The sequence below is a fragment of the Anomaloglossus baeobatrachus genome, chromosome 2 (assembly GCF_048569485.1).
Source record: "Anomaloglossus baeobatrachus isolate aAnoBae1 chromosome 2, aAnoBae1.hap1, whole genome shotgun sequence".
Taxonomy (NCBI): domain Eukaryota; kingdom Metazoa; phylum Chordata; class Amphibia; order Anura; family Aromobatidae; genus Anomaloglossus; species Anomaloglossus baeobatrachus.
The window spans coordinates 171,150,704-171,176,924 of record NC_134354.1 but is presented as its reverse complement, the minus strand read 5'-3'; positions in this window follow the sequence as shown (position 1 = coordinate 171,176,924).

Below are 26,221 nucleotides of genomic sequence, written 5' to 3'. Positions count from 1 at the left end.
GAGTATCTTGGGAGGCTCGGCCCGAGCTTCGAGCACCCGAGCTTTTTAGTACTCGCTCATCACTATTTATAAACAGCAGGCAGAAATAAGTGAATAGCGCCCCCCAGCGTCAGAAAATCTCCGAGGTTTCAGGGGTAGCTAAGACGCTGGAGATCATGATTCAGGCCGGTTTTTCCGGTTCCCGCTCACGTGATCACAGGTATACACCATATACCAATGATCATGTTACAGTAAATGACAGCGCCGGTAAAAATTTGTTTATCTCCCATCTGGCATGAACAAACATGTCAGATGGGAGATAAATCTCCTCCCCGGTCCCCTCTGGTCCCCTGGTGTCGCAAAAGTGCCCGCCCCCGACCCCCTCCCAGAAATCCAAGATTGCCACGCGCATAACAGCACGCCGACCGCATTCACCCTACACCTCTGATTTCTGTCGCATGTGCCATGACACATGCGACAGAAAACTCCTTGCCAGGCCCTGCCAGGTCACCTCCTATAACCCCACCGGTGTTCCCCGGTGTCCCACGGTACCTGTGCAGCGTTGATCCCCGTGGCCCCTCCTTCACAATAGACGCTGCCGCATGCACAGAGCGGCTATCAGCTCAGCTTCCTGTGTTCAGACACAGTGAGTGATGGTAACCATGCATCTGTAAGCTACTGCAATGCCCTGCTCATGAGGTAAGGAACATAGTTGATCAGGAGAGCTATACTACATTTCCAAATGGAGGTATTTGATTTTATAGTTGCCCTGCTGAACGAGTACCAAACATGAGAGTCCGTTATACGCCACAAGAAAACATGCCTAAATACCAAGCTCTGTTGTTTAGTATTCATTCAGCTGGATAACTGGACTTAAAGGGGTATTCCATCTCCAAGATCCTATCCCCAATATATAGTAGGTGGAATAGCAATAATATCAGCAAATACCAATATTTGGAAATGTAGAATAGTTCTCATGATTAGACATGCCCTTACCTCATGAGGAGGGCATTGCAGCTTTGATAGCAACAATTACGACATGGACTCTGCTGCTGTGGACCCGGGGAGAGTGGGTGCAGATTCATTGCACCCACACTGCTCACATGGAGGGTCTGCACTCCTAGAAAATGGGGGATACATTTCCTGAGCGTGTCCCCCCATATTCTAGAAGGTCCAGAGTCATCATCGGACCCCCTTATTTTTTTTCCTTACAATAACTTGGTGAAAGATGGAATGTTTTGGGGAGTGTTTTTTCAAATACATTTTTTTTGTCTATTTTTTTTGTTAGTACTGACAGTTTGTGATGTCGGGTATCTGATGGATGCCATGACATCACAAACTGCTGGGCTTGATGTCAGTTGACCTTACAGCTAGTATCAACCCCATTTATTACCCCATTTGCCACTACACCAGGGCACAGGATGAGCTGGGGTGAAGCGCCAGGATTGGCGCATCTAGTGGATGCGCCACTTCTGGGGCACCTGTGGCCTGCTATTTTTAGGCTATGAAGTGCAAATAACTATGGACCTTCCCACCCTGAGAATACCAGACCACAGCTGTCCACTTTATCTTGGCTGGTGATCCAATTTGGGGGGGACCCTACTTTTTTTTGTATTTATTATTATTTTAAAATATTTATAAAAAAGAGCCTGAGGTGACCTCCACATTGGATCCCCAACCACAGTAAAGCTGCCAGCTTTGGTTTTCAGGCTACAGCCTTCTAATTTACCCTAGCTGGCTATCAAAAATGGGGGGGCCCCACGTCATTTTTCTTTTTTTAACAATTTTTTTAAATAAAAAAAATAATGGGCTTCCCTGTATTTTGATTGCCAGCCAAGGTAACACTAGGCAGATGGGGGTGGCAACCCGTAGCTGTCTGCTTTAACTGCGCTGAGAATCAAAAATACCGCGGGGTGCTACGTCATTTTTTTTAATGATTTATTTTTACAGCACTGTCATGTCAGGCAATCAAAATACAGGGAAGCCCATTGTTTTAGTTATTTAAATAAATAATAAAAAAAAAATATATATATGGGCTCCCGCTGCATTTTTTGTATTGCTAGATAAGAGTAATCCAAGCAGCTACTGGCTGCCAACCCCCACTGCTTGGTGTTACCTTCACTGGCAATGGAAAATCTAGGGAAGCATTTTTTATTTTTTTTTTCCCAAAAAACTAAAAAAAAAAAATGACATGAGCTTTGCCATATTTTTGTATGCTAGCCAGGTACAGCAGGCAGGCATGGGCTGCCCCCAACCCCCAGCTGCCTATTTGTACCCGGCTGGGAACTAAAAATATAGGGAAGCCCTTTTTTTAATCATTTAATGAATTTCATGAAATGATTAAAAAAAAAAAACACGTGGGCTTCACCCCATTTTTGTGTCCAGCTGGGTACAACTAGGCAGCTGGGGATTGGAATCCGCAGCACAGGTTAGCCCGAGGTTTCTGGGCCCCTCTGCTGCGAATTGCAGTCCACAGCCACCCCAAAAAATGGCGCTCTCATAGAAGCGCCATCATCTGGCGCTGTATCCAACTCTTCCAACAGCCCTGGAGCCGGGTGGTTTGCTGGGTAATAATGAGTTAATACTAGCTTTGTTTTACTAGCTAGTATTAAGCCAGAGATTCTTAATGTCAGGCAAGTTTGATCCAGCCATTAAGAATCTCCAATAAAGGGTTAAAAAAAGACACCACACAGAAAAAATACTTTAATAGAAATAAATACACAGACACACTTAGAGACTCCATGTTTAATACTCCCTCTCATCCCTCCACGATCCATGGTCTTCGGTCTTCTCTCTCCTTCAACACATGCAGCTCTGCTCCATCAGCAGCACTGCATGGGAGAAAGGTGCTGCTCCCCTTGCAGGTTTTTCACTCCTTGAGTGATCAGTGCTGCTGGCTGTTAGCGGTACCGTCACCGCTGACAGACGGGTTGCCATAGCAATGGTGCTCTGATCACGTGATTTCCGGTGTCGCTGCTAGCGGTGACGTCACCACTAACAGGCGCGTTGCTCTGGCAACGGTGATCTCCATTATTTACCGGCTCTGTCAGCTGGTCAATAATGGAACGGGGAAGCAGAACGGGGAGTTGACCGTGTGCCAGTGCATGTCGCCGGTACACGGCGATACACAAACGTGCACCGTGTACCGGATAGTGCAAAGACAGGACTTAGCATGACATCAAAGCCATGTGACCAGTCTGTAGCATATGAGATAATAGACACGTGACTGGTCACATGGCTATTTTGACATCACGATAGGTCCTGCATCACTGCTGGTTACCGGTAGGACACAGCGATTACCGATGGAAAAGGGGCGGGAGACAGAGTGCAGGACGGATCGGGGGCACCAGTAAGTGTTATGGCAATGTTTATTAACTGTATGTGTACATTTATAATGTGTTTTTATGTGTTTGTGATTGCCTCCCATTGTTTTCAATGGGGTTCGAGAGGTTCGTCGAACGGCTCGTCGAACGGCTCGTCGAACAGGGCACCGTTCAACGAACCGAACCGAACTCGAACTCCAGAGGGGTGGCTCACCTCTATTCTCAAGGAATTTATATAAATATCTTGTGAGCATCATGAACTCACAAATCTACCTTTTGGGTGCACGGCAGGGTTTGGAAGGGAAAGAAAGCCATTTGACTTTTTAAACTCAAAATTAGTGGAAATCAATAGCGGACACCATGTCATGGTTGGAGAGTCCCTGATGCAACTAAACAGTGGACCTCCCCCACAAGTGACCCCATTTTGGAAACTACACCCCTCAAGGAATTTATACAGTTGTTGGGTGAGCACCTTCAACTCCAAAGTGCTTCATAGAATTTTATAACATTGAGCAGTGAAAATGAAAAAAAACCAAAACATTTTTACCACGAAAAATAATGTTTTAACACCAAATCTTTAATTTTCACAAGGGTAACAGGAGGAAATGTACCATACTGTCTTTTTTAGCAATTTCTTCTGAGTATGTTGATACCCATATGTAGTGGAAATCTACTGTTTAGGTGCATGGCATGACATGAAGGGAAGGAGCGCCATTTGATATTTTGAATGCAATATTTGCTAGAATCGTTTGTGGATGCCATGTCATGTTTGTAAAGTCCTTGATGTACCTAAACAGTGGACCTCCCACAAAAGTGACTGCATTTTAAAAACTAGACACTTCAAGGAATTTATGCAGATGTTTGGTGAGCAACCCTCAAAGTGCTTCACAGAATTTTATAATGATGATCCATGAAAATGAAAAAAGTTCCTTTTGTACCACAAAAATGTTGCTTTAACCTCAAGTCTTCAATTTTCATAAGAATAGCAGAAGGAAATGTACCATACAGGTTTTTTTTTAGCAATTTCTCCAGTTGTATGTGGGAGAAATCTACTGTTTGGGTGCATGGCATGGCACTCAAGGGAAGGAGTACCATTTGACTGTTTGAATGCAAGTTGGCTAGAATCATTTGCGGACACCATGTTGCATTTGTAGAGCCCTTGAGGTGCCTAAACAGTGAAGCTCCCCCAAAACTGACCTCATTTTGGATGCTAAACCCCTCAATGAATTTATCTAGATGTTTAGTGAGCACCTTGAACCCCTAGGTGCTTTACAGAATTTTATAATGTTGAACCATGAAATTGAAAACATACATTTTTACCAAAAAAATATTGCTTTAAAACCATGTCTGTCATTTTCACCATTGTAGCAGGAGGAAATGCACTATACAATATCTTTTTCAATTTCTTTTGAGTGCGTCAATACCCCACATATGGCAGAAAACTACTGTTTGGGCACATGGCAGAGCTTGGAAGGGAAGGAGCTCCATTTGACTTTTGGAATGCAAAATTGGCTGGAATTGTTATTGGACACAATGTCTCATTTGGAGAGCCCCTGATATGCCTAAACAGTGGACCTTCCAACATGTAACTCTATTTTTGAAACTAAACCACTCAAGGAATATATCTAAATGTTTTATCACCTTAAATCCTGAGGTCCTTTACAGAATTTTGTAACCTTGAGTCTTAAGGCCCCGTTACATGCAACGACATTGCTAACGAGATGTTGTTGGGGTCACGGAATTCGTGACGCACATCCGGCCTCGTTAGTGATGTCATTGCGTGTGACACATACGAGCAACTACTAACGATGCAAAATTCGTACCAAATCGTTGATTGTTGACACATTGTCCATTTCCGAAATATTGTTGCTCATGCTGGACGCAGGTTGTTTGTCGTTCCTGAGGCAGCACACATCGCTACGTGTGACACCTCAGGAACGATGAACAACACCATACCTGCGTCCTTCGGCAACGAGGTGGGCTTGACTTTCATGCGGCTGCTCTCTGCCCCTCTGCTTCTATTGGACTCCTGCCGTGTGACGTCACTGTGACGCCACACAAACCGTCCCCTTAGAAAAGAGGCTATTCACCAGCAACAGCGATGTCGCTAGGAAGATAAGTATGTGTGACGGGTACAAGCAATATTTTATGCCATGGGCAGCAATTTTCCCATGACGCAAAAATGACAGGGGCGGGTGCTTTCACGAGCGACATCGCTAGCGATGTCACTGTGTGTAAAGTCCCCTATAAAAATAAAAAAATACATTTTTACCAAAATGTTTTGCTTTGACTCCAAATCTTTAATTTTCATAAGGGTAAGAGGAGAAAATGCACCAAAGAATTTGTTTTGCCATTTATGCTGAGTACCCCATAATTGGCTGGAGTCGTTAGCGGATGCCATGCTGCCAACTTTGATTTTCATATTTAAGTTTATGAAGAACCTATTCAAAGTTCTTATAGATTTCATTGAAGTGTACAGAATGACCTTCAGGGATGGAAGCATGTGGATTAAAACTGCTTTGAGAGTTCTTTTTGAAGAATCTATAAAAAGGCGTAATTGCACTGAATCATATTGTAATTTGAATTGACCCATCAAATCTTCGACATCGATGTAATAAACCAACTTGTCTTCCTGGGAAAATTAAGGAACCAACTCCTTTTCACGATGTCTGACCCATGAAAAAGACACTCCTGTCAACAATAAATTCATGCTTTTTTTGAGCGTTGATCCGAGTAACTCAGCGCCATCTTTGAGAAGATTTTTTACCAAATCCTTCATCTCCTCCTGGGGAAATAATTTTGGTCTTGTATCATCTTCAAAGTAAGAACTTGATTCATCATCTGGTTCAGCTATAACTCTTCCTTCATCGGAACTAGTTATCTCTTCAAAGGTAGCAAGGGCCTTGGGTACTGGTATATCTATGCCATGGGGTATGGGATGAATTGTTGAGTGAAGATTAGGGTATGAAATGGAATGCTTCCATTTTGAATTATACCCATTTCACATCGCATGTACAAAAGTAAAAATTCTCACTATGGGTCTTTTGCTCTAGCCATACTATAGGAATCCCATAACAAAAATATTTTTTTTCTTACCCTTCAACCAATTTCAGAGGTCCTTAACACACCGTTTGCACACTTTATGAGGTACCCAACATTTACTGTTGGTGGCTCTTGAGGACTGGAGTTGGGGAACACTGCTCTGCACCATGCTAGTCACAGACTAGACTGCTTGTTCAAGTTGACAGGCTCTCTTTAATACTAAACATCATAAATTATTTGAATACCATTTTTCATTTCAACATCAAATAATATAATAGTAGTATACTAATTAAAGATAAGGCTTTCTGTGATAATATGTTTTAAATATTTGTTCTAGAAAAGCTTCCAAATCACTTGGACTATTTAAAAGGATGCGTAAGGTTAAAAACACAGGTTTTTTTTAGAAAATCTAATTTTGCAATATTTATAGGCAGTTTCAGTTATGGAAATGATTGGGGGTTTTATACCTCATCTGCAATGGCAACCAGTTGGAACACCGAAATCCCATTGCAGGATTTGAGAAGCTGTGGGTATCTAAAGCGATATGTTCCTAGTAGTGGGCCCCCATGTGTCACTTGTAGAAATAGACAGTGGCAATTAAAGAGGGCCTTTCACAAATATTTTCTCATTGAACTGAACAAACAATGTAATAAAGGCTGCAGAGCAGAATGCAACATTTTCATTTTTTTGCCTCTTCGTTGTGGAGATCTTAGCAATTAACCCCTTCACAACTGGGCGATTTTGCGCTGTGTTTTTTTTTTTTTCATTTTCCCTCTTCCATAGCTGTAACTTTTTTATTTTTAAGTCAAACTGGTCATGTGAGGGCTCTTTTTTGCGGAATGCTGATACCTGATCCATTGCACCTCAATTTGTAACTGTTTACGCTGCATTATTTATATATACATTTGCTGGGTAGTTGATATTGGTTCACCACCCAGTTTTTTGATTCATTGGCTAAAGCTTGTCTTGATAATTATCCTTGTCTTATCTGTTGGACAATAATCACGTTATCACACATTGGAGTTTACGCATTTATTAGTCTGTATACTGGGGATTGTGTGTTTCCTTTCAGGGACACACATGTTGATGGAATACCTTTTTTTCGGTATCATTTTTAAATGTTTTTAAACTCTGTTAGTGTGTTTTTGAACCACTTATAATAATTTTTTTATCCTTTATTATTTTATATTGGTGATCCCAATTTTTCTACTTACCGCTTTCTCTTTCTTTTTTGTTGTTCGTATTGCTTATTGGTGTGCTGATTGGATAAAGATCCCAATACATATCTGTGGTGCCCTTTAAAATTCCTTATATTCTTACGGGACCTGAGTCACGTGAGCTACAGGAGACATCACATGACCATGTGCTACCATGACAAGCATCGGATTCACGTGATCACGACACGTGACTTCCAGTGGAGGCCTGTGAGTGTTCAATTACCGCGTTTGCCGTTAAAATGGTGCTGTCATATCTTGACAGTGCCTTTTAAGGGGTTAACAGGTACATGTGGATAGCGATTCCACTCGGATCTGCAAGGCACACATGTCAGTTGTACAAATCAGCTGATATGTGTGCGGATCTCTGCCTGCAGCCCGCAGCTGCAGGTAAGGATTAACACTATGACCACAGGGATGTAATATTACTGCCCGCTGTCATTCATGGGTTAAACTATTTGCATCCTAATAAGTTTACTTTTATTATTTCCTAATGTGTGTTATCTGATTTTCACTGGGGTTGTGTACTTCTTTTACCCCTATGATGCTGAACAATAATATGCAGGGCAGCAACACTCAACACAAAAAAATGTAAGAATAGTTTACAGAAGGATTTTCAGTCTGAGGAATATAATCACATTTATGTTTTCTGTTCACAAGCAAATCCCTCTGAATGGAGAAATAGCCTGTAATACCATCTCATACAGCAGCAGTCTATCTTGGCCTATGCCTGTATGAAATGTAAAGACACCCCGCCTCTGCTGTTACTGCACAGCAGACAAAAAAGTTAAAACTGGCACATCACTGAATAAACAATTTGGGGAGAGGAGCAATACAGCAGTGGTGACCATGCTTGAAGAGAAGGAGAGCTGACTGAAGGGTTTGTAAAGTGACACAGCTAAACTCAGCTGCACTGTCTCTCCCCCTACAATAACTTTATCTGAAAGGTGTAAGTGATTTGTACCATACAATCATGCAGGAGGCTAGACCAGGAGATCAGAGCTCTTTATCATATATCTCACACCCTTAGAAACCTGCTTTATGCTACATTAATGAGCAAAAGAGTAACAGTGTTTGGAACTTTTGAACTTTAGGCACTATATCTCAGCATCTACTACAGCGTCGAATATGAGACTACCTTCATTTTATAGCTAATCAACTTGGCTATCTCATATATAAATTTGACCTGAATTTTTTTAGCATATGATTTTTTTATGCAGATTCTTGTCATGTTACTGCATTGTTACTGTTTTGCTCCTGGTGGTGGAAAAATATTTTTATTCCTGTATACTACAAATTGCAACCTGTTCTCTCTTTCCCTAATAGCTCAGTGTGCATTAGGTGGATTCCCAAGTGAAAGTTCACTGGTTCAAATCAAGGAACAGCCATGAAAAGATTTCCCAAGAAAAGAGAAACCGCATTATGCAACTCATTGATAGCGGTCTTTCGACCAAGAGAATGCTAAATGGCATCATGTTGATGCCATGACAGTTGGAAGAATATGAAATGAAGTCTGTCTATCCATTCAAAAGCCAAGAGGTGGACATCAAGACAAAATGTGGGAGTCAACAGGTCGGCTAATCACAAGGACTATCAGTTCTATTGCAACAAATACGGTAGTAATGGTGGTTTGTATTCTTCTTAACAGTGACATCACAGACGTCCATGCAAGCACCATGTGAAACATGTTACACAAGTCTGAAATGTTGGCTGAAAAAAAGGTGAAGAAGAATTGACTTCAATATTGTTATAATAAGCGTTCGCTCTTGTTTGCAATATAGTATGAAAATTGGACAATAGAAAATTGAAAATAGGGTGCAAATGAGTCTGAAAGAAATAAAGGAAAAGGGGCAGTCAGATTGAGAAATGGAAGAAACTGTCACTTTCAGCGGAAGACGCTTAATGCTATGGGGATGTATCACAGCCAAAGGCATTGAATGTTTGATAGTGGTCCCAATACTGAGCTATAGGTGAGTGTCTTACAAGATGAGTTAATTCATACTTGGGTACTATAGGTAGGCATACATCGAGATTGGCAAAGAAATAGTTCAATGAAAATGAAGCAGAGCTTCTGGATGGGCCCCCACATTTTCCATACCTCAACTCAATTGAACACATGTAGGTAGAGTTGAAGAAAAAGCTGTATACATACCCAACTGAGTAGACCAGTATGCACCAACAATGGGGACACGTAGAAGAAATCTGTTATGTTATGATATATGCTTGAATTTGATCAAGCGCATGCGAAGAAGGATTCAAGAAGGGTTTGAAAGTCAATGGTGGATTTACAAAACACTAACAAAATGATAAAAATTTAGATTTTTAGGAGCAAAAGAGTAACAATGTAGTTGTAAACCACATTTATGTATAAGATAGCCAAGATGATTGTATAGAAAATAAAGGTAGTCTTAAATCTGTAGTGGATGGTGAGATATGGAGCCTGAAAGTCCAAACATTCAAAATATTGTGACCCTTTTGCTCATCTGTGTATTATGGCGTGTATTCTGTTTCTACCATGTTGTTGCCTGGTTATGATTGGTCAACATTATATTGGGAGAATAAGTAAACACCTCCAGTCTGTCTGAAACCATTAGTGTATCTTGTGATTAGTTCAATATGAATATTTTGGTGAAAGGTCCTTTTTAAGATATGTCAACATCAACTGGAACTTTCTGTTTATCAGTACTTTCACAGGCTGTTACAGGTTAGTGCTTGCTGTATAAGACAACGTATGAATATTGGGTATAAAAACTCAGTTCAAGAGTCAAGTCCATACATCCATACCAAACATACACTGTACACAGTGGATAATGGGAAATATTTCATCCTTTGGGGAGTATTCCATCTAAATTTTTTTAACACTAGAAGTCCCAGAAATTTCGAGCTCCCCCCTGAAGTCCCGAAAGAGGGTCAAATGACCCTTAGTCCAATCTGAATAGAACTAACTAGAAACTAAATGGCTAAACTCAATGGAAAACAACAAGCTCCAGTGCTGCGACAGTAATGGCCTTAATTACAAAACAAAAGACGGTGATTATAGGATGTTAGCTAAACTCCTTCAGGTCATTTTACCCGTCTCTGGGTTAAAAAGGTAGAAATGTTAAATGACCCCTCTCTGGGACTTCTAGTGTTAAATGGTGCTTGAAGAGACTCTGACAGTCTATTGAGAACCACCAAAAAGTCAGTTGTTTGGGTTTGATTCCAAGATTTTGGTCCCCCAAATCGTATAGTTGTGGAGTAGTTCCTGGAATTCAAGAACTATATTAGGAAAAAAAACCTTGTTATTAGTTATGCTTTATATTTCCTCATAGTTTAACTGCAGTTATTCTGGGAAAACAGCTTGTAAAACAGACAAAAGACGGCTATTCTAATTTGTGAAGACAGTTGAAATTTAGCTACTTTTTAGTTCATAAATATTTCAGACTGTTTACACTGGAAGGCTTTCCACAAACTGACAGAGCTGAAAATTCTATAGGAATGCTCTTTTGGCAATCCAAACTATTTTAGTTGCCATTTTTGTCTGAAAATATGGCAATGTTTGTTTCCACAGCTATTTTTTTAGACAAGTAAAGTAAAACATAGGCTGTTTTGAGTCAATATATGGAAGCCAAAGTATGTGGACAATTTGAAAATGTTAACATTTAATACATTTAAACCCCTTTCTTTATTAAAATACCAGATTTTTTATTTTTGGCACAAGGATGGTACAGTAGAATGATTGCACTTTGGCACACAGGCCATGGGAGGGGTACATGTTTGTGAAAATGAGTGGCAATTAATTGTGATGTAGATATAAGTTGTAGGAAAACTGTTCCTCTAAAATATCCAAATTGCACATTCAAAACAATGGCAAAGAACTACAAAATGCTTATGGATACATTGATTGTAATAACTAAGCATTAGACCCTATTCGCATGTGAATTTTTTCTTTTGTTTAAAGATTCCTGAAAAAGAGCTTAAAAATGCTAAAAAGATTTAACATATTCTGTGCCATGTCCAAACAATATACTGTGCATATGTTCAGAGTTTTTGAGCTTCTTTTAAATGCTTCAAGAAGGGCTAAAAGAAGTGACGACCATTTTTCGAGTGGCTTTTGTTTGGAAGCTACTCACTAGTTTATATATACCATTTAAAAAAATTTGCCTGTGGCAAAGCTGCTCTAAGTATGACCGCATAGACTACAGGGATGCCTCGGTGTCTAAGGGATTCCATGCACACGTTTCCTTAAGGAGAATTCAATTATTGTCTATAATAGATAAGTCTTAAGGCATCTACTGAGTGTGCATGTAAACTTGCTTTTTCTTATCTATAAATAATTTTATTTTTTAGGCTTATTATTAGAGTTGAGCGCGGTTCGCGGTTCGAGGTTCTCCAGTTCGAGGCTCGAGTGATTTTGGGGGCTGTTCTAGATCGAACTAGAACTCGAGCTTTTTGCAAAAGCTCGATAGTTCTAGATACGTTCGAGAACGGTTCTAGCAGCAAAAAGCAGGGCTTTTTACAGCTACAGTGTGCAGGAGCCATCGCTGGCAGCCTGCCAGAAGCTGGTAACCAAGATAAACATCGGGTATCCAAGCAAAGTGCTTTGGTTAGTAACCCGATGTTTATCCTAGTTACATGCAGGAAGCCCACACTTCCCCGCTCAGCTCGCTCCGCCCCTCCTGCCCGCGGCATGTACACATGCATACACACACACACACACACACACACACTCTGCACACATGGTCCTGCTCGGCTTACCTGCGGTGATGAAGTCCCGCCATCCCGACCTCAGAGCTGTCACTGTCATCCATGGCCGCCGCTTGTCACATCACTTCTCACTGCTGACCCCAGACAGACTAGCGGTGACGTCACGGGCCTCTCGCGATACTTGGCTGTGAAGGTCATTGAACTCAGTGACAGGTGCTGTCAGTGTGCTGGAGATCAGCGCAGGTAATGTACCTCGCTGACAGCAGCACTTGTCATCCCCTGCAGTGACCTGGGCTGACCCATTGATGTTAGCTCAGGTCACTGCATTGCTCTCCCAGCCAATGGGGAACATTCTGCTCTTCATTGACTGGGACACTGTGGATCGTCATGGCAACCCCTTGGATTACACCAGACCTGGATTTGTTTTTCTTTCTAATAAATTGGTTAAAGAGGGAATGTTTTGGGGAGTGTTTTTTCAAATAAAAATGTATTTGTCGTCTATTTTTTTTTATTACTGACTGGGTTGGTGATGTCAGGAATCTGATAGACGCCTGACCTCACCAACCCCAGGGCTTGATGCCATGTGACATTACACATCTGGTATTAACCCCATATATTACCCCGTTTGCCACCGCACCAGGGCGCGGGATGAGCTGGGGCGAAGCACCAGGATTGGCGCATCTAATGGATGCGCCACTTCTGGGGCGGCTGCGGCCTGCTATTTTTAGGCTGGGGAGAGTCCAATAACCATGGACCTCCCTAGTCTGAGAATATCAGACCCCAGCTGTCTGCTTTACCTTGGCTGGTGATCCAATTTTAGGGGGACCCCTATGTGTTGTTTTTTTAAATTATTTATTTAATTTAAAATAACAGCGTGGGGTGCCCTCAGTTTTGGATTACCAGCCAAGGTGAGGTTGCCAGCTGTGGTCTGCAGGCTGCAGCCGTCTAATTTACCCTAGCTGGCTACAAAACTAGGGGGAACCCTACGTCATTTTTTTTTTCATTTTTTTGGCTAAATACAAAGCTAAGCACCCCTTAGTGCCACATGAAAGGCACCAAAGGGTGCAAAATTACAAAATGCAGGAGAGTGGGACATTATGTGTCTTTCTGCCATTATAATGACAGAAAAGACTGATATGAAGTGCACAAGCACATGAAAATCACCAGAGCCCTCTACGCTGTGAAAAGCAGTAGAAAATGGCACTGGAGTGAACATGTGACCGCCTCATGTAGGATGAAGCTATGGATCCTGGGTAAATTTATGCATTTACCCTCCTTCAGTTTTTTTGCAGTACACAAAAAACGGAAGGCACACGGATGACAAACAGATGACATACGGACCGTCTACGGAACGGAAACGGATGCCACACGGATGCACCCATGAAAAAAAACGGACTGTTTTTTGCAGACCACAAAAATGGATCAGTCGTGTTAATGTAGCCTTATTCTGATCTGCCGTTTATAAACAGCAGGCAGAAATAAGTGAATAACGCCCCCCAGCGTCAGAAAATCTCCGGGGTTTCAGGGCTAACTGAGAACCTGGAGATCATGATTCAGGACGGTTTTTCCGGTTCCCGCTCACGTGATCACAGGTATACACCGTACACCGATAATCACGTTACAGTAAATGACAGCGCCGGTAAAAAATTATTTATCTCCCATCTGGCATGAACAAACACTTCTTCTCATCTTCTTCTCCACTTCTCCACTTCTTCTCCACTTTTTCTCCACTTTTTCTCCACTTTTTCTCCATTTTTTCTCCACTTTTTCTCCACTTTTTCTCCACTTTTTCTCTACTTTTTCTCCATTTCTTCTCCACTTCTTCTCCACTTTTTCTCCACTTTTTCTCCATTTTTTCTCCACCTTTTCTCCATTTCTTCTCCACTTCTTCTCCACCTTTTCTCCACTTTTTCTCCACTTTTTCTCCATTTTTTCTCCACTTTTTCTCCACTTTTTCTCCACTTTTTATCCATTTCTTCTCCACTTCTTCTCCACCTTTTCTCCACTTTTTCTCCACTTTTTCTCCACTTTTTCTCCACTTTCTTCTCCACTTTCTTCTCCACTTCTTCTCCACCTTTTCTCCACTTTTTCTCCACTTTTTCTACACTTCTCCTCCACTTTTTCTCCACTTCTTCTCCACTTCTTCTCCACTTCTTCTCCACTTCTCCACCTTTTCTCCACTTTTTTTCCACTTTTTCTCCACTTTTTCTCCATTTCTTCTCCACTTCTTCTCCACCTTTTCTTTACTTTTTCTCCACTTTTTCTCCATTTTTTCTCCACTTTTTCTCCACTTTCTCTCCACTTTTTCTCCGTTCTTTTTCTATGGTCGGTCTACCCATTAGCTCTGCCATGCATAGTGTAGCTCTACACCTACTGCACATGTTACTTTATGATTGACATCTCTTTCGTACCAGAGCTGTCTAAGCCTACTCTGACCCCATATTTGTCATTACTATATTGTCCTTGTACTGTATTATGACAATTTTATCATGTGTTTCATTTCTTGCTGTGTTGCAATTTTTTTGCTGCATCCCAATTGTACCTCTACATTGTTCGAGTTTATGTTATTGTTCTCTCACTCTTATGTGATACTGATTATTGTCATTTTTCAGGATTACATGCAGATAAGTCCAATCTGATGAAGGCTCAGGCCGAAACGTCATTTGTAACTTGTTTTGGACAAAAACATATATGCTTATGAAAAAAAAAATTTATTAATACGGACCAATAAAGATAGATTTTGCATTACTATCCGTTGTGACTTACTGACTTAGTCTGGGAGATTTAGAGTGCCAAGGTTACGCACTAATTTTATCTATTATTACCTCTGAGCACCTATATACCAGTGAGCAGAGCTTCCTCTACAGTAGTTCTCCTGATTAGGCATGCCCTTACCTCATGAGCAGGGCATTGCAGCTTTGGTAGCAACCATTACGACATGGACTCTGCTGCTGTGGACCCGGGGAGAGTGAGTGCAGATTCATTGCACCCACACTCCTCACATGAAGGGTCCGCACTCCTAGAAAATGGGGGATACGTTCCCTGAGTGTCTCCCCCCCAAATTCTAGACGGTCCAGAGTCGTCGTGGGACCCCTTTAGTTTTTTTTCTTACAATAAATTGGTGAAAGAGGAAATTTTTTGGGGACTGTTTTTTCAAATAAATTTCTTTTGCCGATTTTTTTTTTTGTTAGTACTGACAGTTTATGATGTTGGGTATCTAATAGACGCCATGACATCACAAACTGCTGGGCTTGATCTCAGGTGACTTTACAGCTAGTATCAACCCGATTTATTACCCCGTTTGCCACTGCACCAGGGCACGGGATGAGCTGGGGTGAAGCGCCAGGATTGGCGCATCTAGTGGATGCGCCACTTCTGGGGTGCCTGCGGCCTGCTATTTTTAGGCTGTGAAGGCCCAATAACTATGGACCTTCCCACCCTGAGAATACCAGACCACAGCTGTCCGCTTTACCTTGGCTGGTGATCCAATTTGTGGGGGACCCTACTTTTTTTGTGTAATTATTAATATTTATAAAATAATTATAAAAAAGAGCCTGGGGGGACCTCCACATTGGATCCCCAACCACGGTAAAGCTGCCAGCTGTGGTTTTCAGGCTACAGCCGTCTGCTTTACCCTAGCTGGCTATCAAAAATGGGGGGACCCAACGTCATTTTTTTTAACTATTTTTTAAATAGAAAAAATTAATGGGCTTCCCTGTATTTTGATTGCCAACCAAGGTAACGGCAGGCAGATGGGGGTGGCAACCCATAGCTGTCTGCTTTATCTGCGCTGAGAATCAAAAATACCGCGTAGCGCTACGTCATTTTTTTAAAGATTTATTTGTACAGCACTGTGATGTCCAGCAATCAAAATACAGGGAAGCCCATTTTGTTTTTAGTTATTTAAATAAATAATTAAAAAAAATATATATGGGCTCCCGCTGCATTTTTTGTATTGCTAGCTAAGGGTAATCCAAGCAGCTACTGGCTGCTAACCCCCACTGCTTGGTGTTACCTTCACTGGCAATGGAAAATCCAGGGAAGCATTTTTATTTTTTTTGCCAAAAAACTACAAAAAAAGGACGTGAGCTTCGCCATATTTTTGTATGCTAGCCATATAATATATATGGAGCTCTTAGTATTTAATGGTTATTTAGAGGTCATACTATGTTTACATAGGCTATAAGTGGACTCATACTGTATATCGTGGCTATGTGGGGGCTCATACTGTATATAGAGAGCTATGTGTGGGGTTGTACTGTAAAAATATTGCTATTTAAGGGCTCATACTGTATATAAGGACTATTGGGGGTTAATACTGTGTTTACGGAGACTATTTGAGGGCTCATACTGTACATAGGGAAACTGGGAGAGAATCATACTGTACTGTATGTAGTGGGACTGTGTGGGAAATCATACTGTGTATAAGGAAGCTATGTGGGGACTCATACTGTATATACAGGGGCTAAGTGAGGGTTCATAGTTTATACAGGAGGACTGTGTAGGTGCTCATACTGTATATAGTGGTGCTCATATGGCATATAGGGAAGCTGTGAAGGGGCTCATATTTTATATAAGGGGCTGTGTGTGAACTCATGATGTACAAAGGAGAATAGGTATGGACTCATATGGTGTATAGACGTTGTGATCAGTATGTTTAATTCTGCTCAATTTGAAGTGATACAATTATGATTAATATAAAATAATTATACTTAATATGATAATAATATAGAGCAAAATTAATTTTAGCTGACGGGACCTCCACAATAAGTCTTAAACATGTTTCCCCCCGGGAAAAATGACCACCCCTTTTTCTAGAGAAATGCAACAGTAAATCCAATTTAAAAAAAAAACTATACTAAGTAACATAATCAAAGGTTTTTTTATCCAAATCAAGAGCATATGTAATATTTATAACACATAAAATGTGTAAAGGACCTATTTTGCCAGTCTTGCTGTTGGTAAGTAAACAATACATTTAAAATTACCAGCACTTAGTCGGTATAAATTCTTGTCTTGGCCTACTTCACCAAAACTATTTTAAGCAGTTAAAAAAAAAATCTAAATAAACAATTATGATATGTTTCTAATATAGGCAGATGCACATTTTTATGGGTTTCCTGCCAGCTTGAAAAAATAATTAAAATAGTTAAATCTTTATTCATTATCTACATAAATTGCCTGTGTAATAGCATAGTTTATAAGTTTTCCTTTTTTCTTCTATAAAATGTTTCTTTTGCCACTTTTAGTTTCAGTGACAAGATTCTCAAATGAATAAACTTGTCAATAGAGGGGAATCTAATCTAGTATCACAGTCACAAACTCTTTTAAGGCCAAGTTAAACGTGTCGATTTTTTGTGCGATCGCACCCGCCCCCATCGTTTGTGCGTCACGGGCAATTTGCTGCCCGTGTCGCACAAAGTTGGTCACCCCTGTCACACGTACTTACCTCCTGAACGGCCTTGCTGTGGACAGCGAACATCCTCTTCCTGAAGTGGGGAGGGACGTTCGGCGTCACAACGACGTTACACAGCGGCTGCCCAATAGAAGCGGAGGGGCGAAGATGAGCGGGACGTAAAATCACGCCCACCTCCTTCCTTCTGCATTGATGGTGGGACGCAGGTAAGCTGTGTTCGTCGTTCCCGAGGTGTCACACGGAGCGATGTGTGCTGCCTGGAGAACGACGAACAACCTGCATCCAGGAATGTAGAACGACGAACAACCTGCATCCAGGAATGTGACCGATATTTTGAAAATGAACGACGTGTCAACAAGCAACGATAAGGTGAGTATTTTTGCTCGTTAACAGTCGCTCGTAGCTGTAACATGCTAGGATATATCAAACGATGCCGGATGTGCATCACGGAATCGGTGACCCCAACGACATATCGCCCAATATATCATAGCGTGTAACAGGGCCTTTAGAGGCTCCTTTACATTATTGAGAAGTGTTTTTTAACCTTTCTTCTTTGATCAAAATATATTGAGATTAGTGGTGAAAAATGACCTGGTTTGAAAAGCTAATGGTTTTTTTTTTTACTCTGATGAGGGTGTTTGAATGGAAATGTGTAAAAATTGTAAATGGATTGATTATGCATTTTAACCTCAAAAAAATCAGTTAATTGAAAGTAAAATCTTGGGAGATGGACATATAGGATACTTATGGCAGAAACCAGAAGACTTGGGGTACTGGATATATACCATGTGTCAAACCATAACAATAACACTGTCTTATCAAATGTAGCATTTCCACTTCTGACTTAAAATATACCTGAAGATTGTAAAACATTACTGAGCATTTTAATTTTTCCATTCTCGGTTTTAACTTCTAACAACATTTTTATTGCTTTGACCTGACCTTTGCTACCATATCTATCCATCCCTAGAACACTTGTATTTTATTAGTCAAGCACATTCAAATATTGATCTCCTCATCAGATGAAACAATACCACCTATGAGGTACATACCCCTAAACTGCTTGTTATGAAATAGGATCCAGATGAAATTGGGTTCACAAGAATTCACAATTCTATTTGATCTATAAATCTGCCTAATTTACATCTTTTGGACATTTTGATTTCTTTATGTTATTTTATGTGTTGTTTTCATCTTCAAATGCTTTATAGGGTAATTCTTTTTGTTAATTTTTTACAGATCTGCTCAATATGATTCTCCACTTTGAAATTGGTCATGCTTCAAAATATGCTTTTTATTGAGATAAACAGGGGCAACATGGCACCCATAGCACATCACCAGTGGAGTAGTACATCTTTGTTTTAAAGCTTTTGAGTAGATTTAGTACTAGGAGTAAAAAGGTCTTTCTTTTTCTCTGTGAATGTGATCTGTGAGCAGCGTGGAATAATTTAGCTCTATATCCAGCTGTGAGGAACCAGTTAACACAAAATCACTTAAAATGAGTGACAAAATCTATAAGTAATTACAGTAGAAGGTAAATTCAGTGATAAAGAATGTGTTAATACAATAATAATTAAAAAGAAACTGATAATCAATCTCTCAATCAATCAATCAATCAATTAAAACATAACTAAAGCTGGTGTCACACTAAACGACAGCGACAACGACGTCGCTGTTACGTCACCATTTTCGGTGACGTAACAGCGACCTTGTAAGTCGCTGTTATGATCGCTGCTTAGCTGTCAAACACAGCAGAAGCAGCGATCATAAGGTCGCTGTGCTACATGTTCAGAGAGCAGGGAGCCGCGCTTAGCGCTGGCTCCTTGCTCTCCTGCAGCACACATCGGGTTAATTAACCCGATGTGTGCTGCAGCTACATGTCACAGTTCAGAGAGCAGGGAGCCGCGCTTAGCGCTGGCTCCTTGCTCTCCTGCAGCACACATCGGGTTAATTAACCCGATGTGTGCTGCAGCTACATGTCACAGTGCAGAGAGCAGGGAGCCGCGCGCACTGCTTAGCGCTGGCTCCTTGCTCTCCTTGCTACAGTATACATCGGGTTAATTACCCGATGCATACTGCAGCCACATGTCACAGTGCAGGAGCCGGCACTGGCAGCAAGAGCGGAGGCTGGTAACCAGCGTAAACATCGGGTAACCAGGGAAAGGTCTTCCCTTGGTTACCCGATGTTTACGCTGGTTACAGCTTACCGCAGCTGCCAGTGCCGGCTCCTGATCGCTTCATTTCGTCGCTCTCTCGCTGTCACACACAGCGATGTGTGTGTCACAGCGGGAGAGTGACGACCAAAAAATGAAGCTGGACATTCAGCAACGACCGGCGACCTCACAGCAGGGGCCAGGTCGTTGCTGGATGTCACACACAGCGACAGCGACGGGACGTCGCTGCAACGTCACAGAAAATGGTGACGTAGCAGCGACGTCGTTGTCGTCGTCGTTATGTGTGACACCAGCTTAAGTCAGCACTCCCAAATTAATAAAACTCTATATTAATATAATAAGATGTTATAGTTTCAATATTTTTTAACGATAATACTATGAGACTAAGAGATGTTGTGTATAATAGATTAACACCTTTATTCAATTGAACTAAATCAAGGGTAAATGAAAAATAAGCACAATTTTAATTGGCCTATTCAATATGGTTAAATAAATTGTTGTGCACTATCTATGGCAATTAACGTGTATTAGGAAGAAATATTAAAATATGTGCTACGATCTGCAGCCTAAATTATGGCACATTTGTTAAGGTATTGGAATTCTTGCCAAGATTTCCTTCTATTTGATACCTTCTCTATCATAGTGCATTTTGTCTGGATGCAAAACCTAATTATATTTTAGAACCATCTTATACCACTGATATAATGAATTTAGGAGAATTGTGTGGTTAATTACATTTTTTACAGTTTATTTATTAATGGTGTTTGAAAATGTAAGAAACACATGCTATTCACACAACATGTATTGTGCTGCTAAATCTGGATAGGAGGGGCTCTTACTCCACTGGCAATTTGCATTAGCCAGGTATCTTTTGATATATTCATATGCTTCAGGAAAACCTTATGTAACTTGCCATTAAAAGGTTTTAGAATTAGATTAAAGCCATTGAACTCATGTTTGGGTATTTTGCATGTGGATTCGCAAGCCAATAAATTATTTTCAAATATAAATGCAAAAACTAGACCCTTTAAAAACAACTTAAAGCGCATCAATCACCAGAATTTTCCTATATAACCTAAAGCCAGTGCTATACTGGCACTATCAAGCTGATTCTATACGTACCTTTAGTTGTCAGCTCGGATATATAGTTTTTGAAACACAAGCAAGTAAAGTTCATAAAATCATCAGCTTTTTGAATGACAGCAGCTACAGCAGCTGATACAAACAAAATGATAAGGATGCAGCACTGAAATTTAACTCATTTAATGAATATTAAAAATACAAACTGTGATCACAGAGGAGATAAAAAACACACCTGGTTAGATGCTATTGTGAAATTATGTTGCCTTTTTTTAGCTAAAAAAATTTTTGGCCTCTAGTTTGGTCAATGACACATGAAAAAAGTAGGACGTAGCTAACACCAAGAGGTTTTCATAAATGCGGAGCAGAGAAATGTGTAAATATGTTGGAAAAAACATATTCTATTGAGTGTGGGGGGCCAGAATTACAACATTAAACAGTTTATTAATTGTGGAAGTAACTTTATTTACAGTGTTTGTTGTAAGACGTGTGATCAAATAAAAAAATCTTTATTTTCATTTAGCGCTAACATATTCCGCAGCGATTTACATTTTTTGCCCTGGAAAAAAATTTCTGATATAAACGAGGGGGTGATTGGAAACACACATTGCTTAATCGTGAAGTGTACTGGATCTTTTGGCTGGACCCTTCTCATCATAATGGACTTAATCAGTGATGCCACATTAGATCAGTCCTCCTGTTATCATATTCGTCTCTGAATTGAATAATGTGATTTTGTATTAAAAAAAAAAATGTATTTAAACTTATCTGTATGGAAAAGGGTTAAGAGGTTTTTCCTTGAAACATGTAAACCAGAACCAGGTGTGTTTTTTGTCGTTTTTTGTCTGTCTCCTCCATGTTCACAGTTTGTATTTTTAATATGCATTCAATGAGTTAATTTTCAGTGCTGGATCCTTTCCTTTTTGTTTGTTCCCTGTTGGGGTTTTCTTCTGATCCATGCATGTCTTGCAGGTCAGCTGGTTTTTCTTTTTTTTCTTTTGGCTTTGTAGCAGTTGATAGCTATCCCCTCCCCCTGTTATTTATGCTAATTATATTACTAAATCGATTTACTTTGTGACCAAAAGGACCTGTGCTGATGTCATTCCCGTGTGACCAGAAGGGGTGGGGTGTCAGCCAAAAAAAAATGTTGCTTCCTGGTATCAGCTATATTGGCTGAGGTGTTTAGTCCCAAAGTGGGATCAATTTTGGGGGAGCTCAACTCTTTAGCTCTCCAAACGCTCACATGGCGTGCGCTATCTATTCAAGACAATTTTGCACTCTAAAATTCAAATGGCCCTCCTTTCCTTCTGAGCCCTGCCCAAACAGTAGATTTCCACCACATATGAGGTATCATGATACTCAGGAGAAATTGCACAATAAATTGTACTGTGCATTTTCTCTTAGTACCCTTGTGAAAATGCAATGCCTGGCGCTAAAGTAACATTTTTGTGGGAAAAAGTTAAATTTTAAGTTTTCCTTGCACATTGCTTTAGTTCCTGTGAAGCATCTACAGGGTTAATAAACTTCTTGAATGTGATATTGAGTACACTGAGGGATGAAGTTTTTAGAATATTGTCACATTTGACCATTTTCTGTCACCTATGCCTCTCAAAGTCACTTCAAATGGGATGTGGTCCCTAAAAAATGTTTTGTAAATTTTGTTGGAAAAATGAGAAATTGTTGATAAACTTTGATCCCTTCTAACTTTGTAAAAAAATAAAATTATTTTTAAAAATGGTGCCAATGTAAAGTAGACATGTGGAAAATTTTATGTATTAAATATTTTGTGTGACATAACTCACTGGTTTAAGGGCATAAAAATTACAATTTTCAAAACTGTCACCAAATTTCCAATTTTTCACAAATGCAAAAACATCAGTCTAAATTTACAACGATCTTAAAGTAGAAGATGTCACAAAAAACTCTCTCAGATTCACTGGGATCTGTTGAAGTGTTCCAGAGTTATAACCTCATAAATTGACACTGGTCAAAATTAAAAAAAAATTGCCTGATTATGAAGGTGCAAACAGACTGGGGGATAAAGGGGTTGATACGTACATAGAGGTAATAGACTGCCTAAAAACGTTTTACCTGTACGTCTCATATCAGAGGCTTTGTTGTTGATAAATAATCTTTTATCACCTTATGTGAATAAGCTGTTCCAGGCTATGGGGCAGACACTGCCTTGAAGACAACTGCCTCCAGAACTTATTTTACGTAGAAGAAGGTGTTAACATTGTGAAGTGTAATGTCTGCTCTCTTTTTTCCTGATCTTCCTGCAGAGCTGTGTGTGATTATAACTGACATATGTGCAGGGTCCGCTCAGTATTTCAGCTTTCATCCCACAGGCTGACAGTGTTGCAATATTGTTGCAATTCAGCAGAGCTCAGAGAGCTGTAAAAAATTTGTTTTCAAGGATACAAGTAAAATATATCTTTGTACCGTGTTAGCCAGTAGAGTTTCAAAAATATGTCAAATATTTCAAGGATACAAATTTTAATTCTTCTGTCCTGTTTGTTACTTGTCTTGCCATAGTATCATATGTCTTACATAGTACCTATTATAGAGAGGGGAGCCAGCATGATCTGAAATTGGCATGCATAATATAAAAAGTGAAAATTCACACATTTATTCCAACTGTACTACAATAAAAAAAAATGAGATTTTTAGCAAATAATTGATCAATTTTTTGAGCCACCATTGCCAACGTCACGGCAAATCTCAATAGGGGGGTCCTACTCTACATTCTGTATTTCATGTGCCATGCGGCCTCCTAGATAAAGTTAAAAGCAGAACCATAATAGAGCACACATACCTGTAACCTGTATATAACCGCTTCTATGTTGCAAAAAAGGCACTTGTGGATAGAGACCAGCCCAGGTCCCAGCATGTGGAGCAAGCTCTGCACCATACCAGGACTATATCAGAACTGATCCTCCCAGTGCCAAACAGCAACCATTGATAAAGGCGAACCAGATCCAAGATGGTGCTTAATTAGCATTGCCTGTGGAAAGGGGTGAGGTAACTGAATCTGAACAGCTACCAACAGGAGGAATACATAGCAAACCAAAATCAGGCATGCATGGCATGGTGGTGACCGGCCACCAGAATTTGTAGCATAACTACGACCAAACAGAGAGAGAGGGGAGCCAGCATGATCTGAAATTGGCATGCATAATATAAAAAGTGAAAATTCACACATTTATTCCAACTGTACTACAATAAAAAAAAATGAGATTTTTAGCAAATAATTGATCAATTTTTTGAGCCACCCCTGCCAACGTCACGGCAAATCTCAATAGGGGGGTCCTACTCTACATTCTGTATTTCATGTGCCATGCGGCCTTCTAGATAAAGTTAAAAGCAGAACCATAATAGAGCACACATACCTGTAACCTGTATATAACCGCTTCTATGTTGCAAAAAAGGCACTTGTGGATAGAGACCAGCCCAGGTCCCAGCATGTGGAGCAAGCTCTGCACCATACCAGGACTATATCAGAACTGATCCTCCCAGTGCCAAACAGCAACCATTGATAAAGGCGAACCAGATCCAAGATGGTGCTTAATTAGCATTGCCTGTGGAAAGGGGTGAGGTAACTGAATCTGAACAGCTACCAACAGGAGGAATACATAGCAAACCAAAATCAGGCATGCATGGCATGGTGGTGACCGGCCACCAGAATTTGTAGCATAACTACGACCAAACAGAGAGAGAGGGGAGCCAGCATGATCTGAAATTGGCATGCATAATATAAAAAGTGAAAATTCACACATTTATTCCAACTGTACTACAATAAAAAAAAATGAGATTTTTAGCAAATAATTGATCAATTTTTTGAGCCACCCCTGCCAACGTCACGGCAAATCTCAATAGGGGGGTCCTACTCTACATTCTGTATTTCATGTGCCATGCGGCCTCCTAGATAAAGTTAAAAGCAGAACCATAATAGAGCACACATACCTGTAACCTGTATATAACCGCTTCTATGTTGCAAAAAAGGCACTTGTGGATAGAGACCAGCCCAGGTCCCAGCATGTGGAGCAAGCTCTGCACCATACCAGGACTATATCAGAACTGATCCTCCCAGTGCCAAACAGCAACCATTGATAAAGACGAACCAGATCCAAGATGGTGCTTAATTAGCATTGCCTGTGGAAAGGGGTGAGGTAACTGAATCTGAACAGCTACCAACAGGAGGAATACATAGCAAACCAAAATCAGGCATGCATGGCATGGTGGTGACCGGCCACCAGAATTTGTAGCATAACTACGACCAAACAGAGAGAGAGGGGAGCCAGCATGATCTGAAATTGGCATGCATAATATAAAAAGTGAAAATTCACACATTTATTCCAACTGTACTACAATAAAAAAAAAATGAGATTTTTAGCAAATAATTGATCAATTTTTTGAGCCACCCCTGCCAACGTCACGGCAAATCTCAATAGGGGGGTCCTACTCTACATTCTGTATTTCATGTGCCATGCAGCCTCCTAGATAAAGTTAAAAGCAGAACCATAATAGAGCACACATACCTGTAACCTGTATATAACCGCTTCTATGTTGCAAAAAAGGCACTTGTGGATAGAGACCAGCCCAGGTCCCAGCATGTGGAGCAAGCTCTGCACCATACCAGGACTATATCAGAACTGATCCTCCCAGTGCCAAACAGCAACCATTGATAAAGGCGAACCAAATCCAAGATGGTGCTTAATTAGCATTGCCTGTGGAAAGGGGTGAGGTAACTGAATCTGAACAGCTACCAACAGGAGGAATACATAGCAAACCAAAATCAGGCATGCATGGCATGGTGGTGACCGGCCACCAGAATTTGTAGCATAACTACGACCAAACAGAGAGAGAGGGGAGCCAGCATGATCTGAAATTGGCATGCATAATATAAAAAGTGAAAATTCACACATTTATTCCAACTGTACTACAATAAAAAAAATGAGATTTTTAGCAAATAATTGATCAATTTTTTGAGCCACCCCTGCCAACGTCACGGCAAATCTCAATAGGGGGGTCCTACTCTACATTCTGTATTTCATGTGCCATGTGGCCTCCTAGATAAAGTTAAAAGCAGAACCATAATAGAGCACACATTCCTGTAACCTGTATATAACCGCTTCTATGTTGCAAAAAAGGCACTTGTGGATAGAGACCAGCCCAGGTCCCAGCATGTGGAGCAAGCTCTGCACCATACCAGGACTATATCAGAACTGATCCTCCCAGTGCCAAACAGCAACCATTGATAAAGGCGAACCAGATCCAAGATGGTGCTTAATTAGCATTGCCTGTGGA